The sequence below is a fragment of the Triticum dicoccoides genome, chromosome 3B (assembly GCF_002162155.2).
Source record: "Triticum dicoccoides isolate Atlit2015 ecotype Zavitan chromosome 3B, WEW_v2.0, whole genome shotgun sequence".
NCBI classification, from domain to species: domain Eukaryota; kingdom Viridiplantae; phylum Streptophyta; class Magnoliopsida; order Poales; family Poaceae; genus Triticum; species Triticum dicoccoides.
In genome coordinates this window covers 704,118,191-704,124,474 of record NC_041385.1, presented here as the reverse complement: position 1 = coordinate 704,124,474, position 6,284 = coordinate 704,118,191, and positions in this window count along the sequence as shown.

Below are 6,284 nucleotides of genomic sequence, written 5' to 3'. Positions count from 1 at the left end.
TCAATTAACACCCAGAATGAATTGTGATTGCGAATAGTATCTATAGATATTGGCCATTGGCTACATTTGTCAGTACCATCATTCTACTCGCTTATGTAGTAGCCACTAATGTGGTTCTTTGTTGCTTCTTTTGCAGACATTTGATTAAGTCAAAGGCAACAGGACTATCTGATATGTTATCGACGTCTAAAACCCATCTTAAGTTTTGTATCTTATTGATTCGGTCATTTACTCTGGTAAAAAGTGTTAATGATGGAGAAATGGGTGGGTTAAATAATGCAAACCAGCAAACTATAGATGGATTAGTTACGCGTGCATCTAACTGAAGTTTGTATATCATGACGATCATCACTTCTAAGTGAATACTGTCTATTACCAGTCAAATGTACCTATCTATTCTCTTTGCCTTTCACCTGCCTTTATATAATGTTTGTCACCGGTGAAAGGATCGATATGGTTGACTAGAGGGGGGTGAATAGGCAACTAACAATTTTAAGCTTTTCTTTAACAATTTAAACCTTGCAACAAAATAGGTTGTCTAGATATGCAACTACGTGCACAACCTATATGATGCAATGACAACTAGCACACAAGCAAGCAATAGATACAACACAAGTAAGCTTGCAAAAGTAAAGGCACGAAATAACCAAGAGTGGAGCCGGTGAAGACGAGGATGTGTTACCGAAGTTCCTTCCTTTTAAGGGGAAGTACGTCTCCGTTAGAGCGGTGTGGAGGCACAATGCTCCCCAAGAAGCCACTAGGGCCACCGTAATCTCCTCACGCCCTCACACAATGGGAGATGTCGTGATTCCACTATTGGTGCCCTTGAAGGCGGTGACCGAACCTTTACAAACAAGGATGGGGCAATCTCCACAACACTTGGAGGCTCCCAACAACACCACGAAGCTTCACCACAATGGAATATGGCTTCGAGGTGACCTCAACTGTCTAGGGTGCTCAAACACCCAAGAGTAACAAGATCCGCTAGGGATTAGTGGGGGAATCGAATATCTCTTGGTGGAAGTTTAGATCGGGCCCTTGTCACCCAATCCCGAGCAAATCAACAAGTTTGATTGGCTAGGGAGATAGATCGGGCCAAAATGGAGCTAGAAGCAACAATGGAGCTTGGAGGTGGAAGAGGTAGTCAACTAGAGGTAGGAGACGCCCCTTATATAGTCATGGAAAAGATCCAACCGTTATCCACATGTTCAGCTTGCGACAAGCGGTACTACCGCTCCTGGGGCGCGGTACTACCACAAAGCCACGCGGTACTACCGTGGAGGACCATGGTACTTCTGCGGCAGCAGCAGAGGCCGGGACTTGCCTGACTTGGGTGCAGTACTACCGCTTGCGCGGTACTACCTCTCCCACTTGCGGTACTACCGCAAGGCAGGAAAGTCACTGCCTACGAAGAGCACGGATGAAATAAATTACATCCATGCCTACCTCCGCTGCAAATACAACAGTGCAAAAATCTGACGTGGTACTACCGCGCACGAGGCGCGGTACTACCGTGGCGTCGCGGATGTAAAAAATTACATTTACTCCTACTACCATGACACAGCGGTACTAGGTATGAGGGCCATGGTACTACGACTCCGGGGGAGCGGTACTACTGTGGCCTCCCACGGTACTACCGCGCAGGACATGCGGTACTACCGTGGGGGCGCGGATGTAAAAAAATTACATCCGCCCCTACTACCGTACCGGAGCGGCACTAGGCCTGGGAGCCACGGTACTAAGGCTCCAGATGAGTGGTACTACCATGACTCCCAGGGGTACTACCGCAAGTACAGCAGTAGCCGTCAGATTTAGGCACAGCTAGGATAACGGAGAGATGCTCCAAGGTGCAAAGGAAAGTAAGGACATGTGTACGTGTTGATTCCACCCGAACCTTTCCGACGCAGACCCCTCTTAATAGTACGGCTCTCCTACAACTCAAATCCACCAAAGAGAAACGTAGAACAACGCCGTCTTCAATAGTCTTCGAGGGGCACCGAATCGTCTCGTGCCTAGAGATGAAGCGTCTGAGAAACTAAAGGCACACGATTAGTCCGCAACAGCATTGTCATCAATCACCAAAACACTTAAGGGATAAATATGCTCTTACAATCTCCCCCTTTTTGGTGGATTGATGACAATACGGGATTTGCACATAGATGAGATAATATAGAGCACAGGCAAACCCCTCCTCTCTAGAATATAGACGGGCTCCCCCTAGATGTGTGCAACCTAGATAGATGCTTTGGACTGCATCGCACACAACCTAGGATCAACACTCCCCCTATATTATAAAGACAAAGGCATGATAACTAACATCTAAGCAGAGCATATCACAAAGGTAGCACAATATATCACAAGCTTGCTAAGATAGATAGAGTGCATATGTCTTACACCATATGAAGTAAAGCGACCCAAAGCAACTGAAACGAGGTTCAAAGAGAAAGCAGCAAACACACCGAACGACGACACAAGACTCACAAATCCCTACACTCTCTCCCCCTTTGGCATCGAGACGCCAAAAAGGCAGAGAGGACACCTACACACACGGGGTGGCTCAAGCAGGGAACTCATCCCAACCCTCTCCATCGGACTCCTCGGTAGCAGGGGTGGTCTCCTCGACGTCCTCCTCAGAATCAGTCCACATGTAGCCTCGCTTCTCCATCCACTCGGCCTCTGGAGTGATGCGATCCTCAGAACCGCCAGACACATCCTCACCATAGAGCTGCAAGATCTTCTTGTCCCGGCGACGACTCTCCTTGGAAGCCACGTGAGTCCTGTACTGGCCCTTGGATTGCATGCAGAAAAGAGTCTTCATCTTGTCCTTCAGCTTCTTGGCCCACGAGGGCATGGAGGAACTATGGGAAGACCTGGCAGCACGGTCCTCAGCAACATCCTCTGCGCCAACATCCTCCTCATCAACAGCATCCCTAGCAGCAGATGCCTCAGCAAGAGTAGTAGTGTTGGCCCAGTTGGACTTGACACGGAGACAGATGGGATCATGGCGAATCCAGTCTGGAGCAAGGAACTCCTCACCAGGGAACATCTTCTCTCAAGTCTTCGAGATCAGCAGAAACAGATAGGGCCCATAGATAGGCACTTTGTGGTTGAACACCGCAAACCGAAGCTCACACCACATGATGTGTGAGACATCAAGTGGCTGAGTCTGAGACGAACGAGCCTCCTCGCAAATGAGGATCATATTCACCATATAGGCATGAACCTTGTCCTTATCACCAATGCGAGGGAACAAGGAGTTGCGGAAGATGTGATACATGATATCCAAGAAGGAGTTGAGCACCCACCCTGTCTTGCCATTGGGAAGCGCCTTCTCAACATAGTAGGGCTGAAGCTTGTCCTTGCTAGCAGACTCAGGATTGCCATGAGGGCGAACACCCACGGGAGTGTCAAGCCTGTCATCAGGAACGTGGAGCAAATCCATGAACTCCTTCCAGGTAGCAGTCAACTGACGTCCATTGGACATCCATGTCATCCTCCTCTCCTCATCAGGGTGAAAGTAGACTGAGGCAAAGAACTGACAGACAAGCTCAGGATCATAGTCAAGGTGAAAAGAGATCACATGTTCAATACCAAACTGCTCCACCAAATCCAGAGCTTCTCCAAAGTACGCACGATGCTTGTCCTTCCTCAGGTGATGCATTTCTATCCATTTGACATCCACATAGGTATTCTGCTTGTTCTTGATGACATCCAGATAAATGAGAGTCTGTTGCTTGTTCCAAAACAGTTCACAACCTCTGGCAGGAGCACGGGGATGCACATATTGGTTGAGCTTTCGGAGACGGACGAACTCAGATTGGGGTATCTCGTCCATGCTCTTGTTGGGTTCCTTGTACTTACTAGCTGATGTCTTGACATGACGCTTGGGGGCAGTGGAGCCCTCTGGTGCTTCACCTGGATTGCGCAGACGCTTGGATCCTGTGTCACGGCTAGGGTTGGAACGGCGAGAGCCACCACCTGAGACACACACGCAACACACGCATGAAACGCAAAAGGATCAATGCAAAGACCAAGGTAAAGCACAAGAAACACATAGGAAGTATACATGAAAGTTGCCATGAGATAGATGTAGGCCACGGTAGGACTGCCAGATCCTGTGGTACTAAAATTTTAGTACCGCTCCAGGTCGCGGTAGCACCGTGCGAGGCGCGGTAGTACCGTGCGAGGCGCGGTAGTACCGTGATTGGAGCGGTAGTAAATGTTTAGTGCCGCAGGGGGAGCAGTAGTACCGCGCAGAGGGCGGTAGTACCGGACAAGCGGTAGTACCGCTCCAGATGGGCTGTAGTACCTCACCGTGTCAGATCCAAACGACGGTTCGAATCTGAAAAGAACCGTGAAACCATGGCAGTGCTACGGCGATCACATCTAGCACAGGACAAAGGACAAGTATAATTCCTACGCAATACTACGCTCCTTCATCCTACTCTTGCTAAGATTAGGCCTAAGAATCTCAAGAACACACAAGTCTCCCCCAAAAACTAGAGACAACGAACACAACAAAAACGAGAAGAAGTTGGGGAAAACCTTGGTCCATAGCAAGAGCACGTGGTGGGGCACGATCCCACCGGTCGGAATCACGGGAGGGCAGCCGGAGGCGGAGATCCGGCGACGGACGCCGGCTCCGTTCTTGAGCGAGGGAGAGAGAGAGACGAGATGGGGAATGGGTGAATGGGTATGGGGAGTTAGAACTCCCCCTGCCCGTCCTTATCCCCACGCGTCCGAGCCGTCGCGGTAGTACCGGACGTCATTGCGGTAGTACCGCTTGGGCGGAAGTACTGCACTGAAGCGGTAGTACCGCTCTCCCAGGCGGCAGTAAAAAATTACTGCCACGTGGGGGCGGTAGTACCGTGCTCCCCTAACGCGGTAGTACCGCAGCTGGCTGCGGTAGTACCGTGAGCTCAAGAAAATGCATGTTTCGACACACGAAAAGAGGTCTTTGCAAACAAACTTTTTGCACAAACGACACCACAAGAACACGAACAACCCAAAGGCAGAAAGACAACAAGAAGCAACCGCGCAACCCAACCTCTCAAAAGAGAGGGCGGTGGCCGGAGCCACCTATGTTTGAGTTAGTTGGTATGGCACCGCGAAGAATTATCCTTGGGCCCATGACCAAAACTCGTCTTTGAACCACAAGTACCATCAAAAATGGCTAATGTGAAAGAGTTGATCGATTTATGCATAATGGGGGGAGGGAGAGTTCATTGAGAGAACAACACTCCCCCTATGTCCATGCCTACATCTAAACTAGACAACAAGTTGAGTGTGGCGGGGGGTGCAAGGGTTCAAGTCACATTGCTCGAATCAATGATATTTAGCTCATGCCTTAACTCGCGAAATCTTGCTTCATCCAAGGGCTTCGTGAAAATATCTGCAAGGTTATCATGAGTGTTGACATACTTGAGCTCGATCTCCCCTCACTGAATGTGATCCCGGATGAAGTGATACCGAATCTCAATATGCTTCGTCTTGAAGTGTTGCACCGGGTTGAGAGAAATCTTGATGGCACTTTCATTGTCACACCAAAGAGGCACTTTGTCACAAAGGACACCATACTCCTTTAAAGTTTGCCTCATCCATAAGAGTTGTGCACAACAACTACCGGCTGCCACATATTCCGCTTCGGTGGACGAGAGAGAGACACAACTTTGCTTCTTGGAAGACCAACTTACCAAAGAGCAACCAAGAAATTGGCACCCTCCGGAAGTGGACTTCCTATCCACCTTGTCTCCCGCCCAATCAGAATCCGTGAATCCTTCAAGCTTGAAGTTAGCTCCTTTTGGGTACCATAGGCCAAAGTTTGGGGTATGAGCCAAATATCGAAAGATTCGCTTGACCGCCACAAAGTGGCTTTCCTTTGGTGCGGCTTGGAACCGTGCACACATTCCCACACTCAACATGATATCCGGTCTAGATGCACAAAGGTAAAGCAAGGAACCAATCATAGAGCGATATACCTTTTGATCCACCGCTTTACCATTGGGATCAATGTCAAGTTGGCACTTGGTGGGCATCGGAGTAGAGGCCGGCTTGACATCACTTACCTCGAATCTCTTAAGCATGTCTTGAGTGTATTTGGCTTGGTTGATGAAGGTACCTTCTCTTCTTTGTTTGATATCAAAACCAAGGAAGAACTTCAACTCTCCCATCGAAGACATCTTGAACTTAGAGGTCATGAGAGCGGCGAATTCTTCATTGAAAGCATTGTTAGGGGAACCAAAGATAATGTCATCAACATATAGTTGGCACACAAACAACTCCCC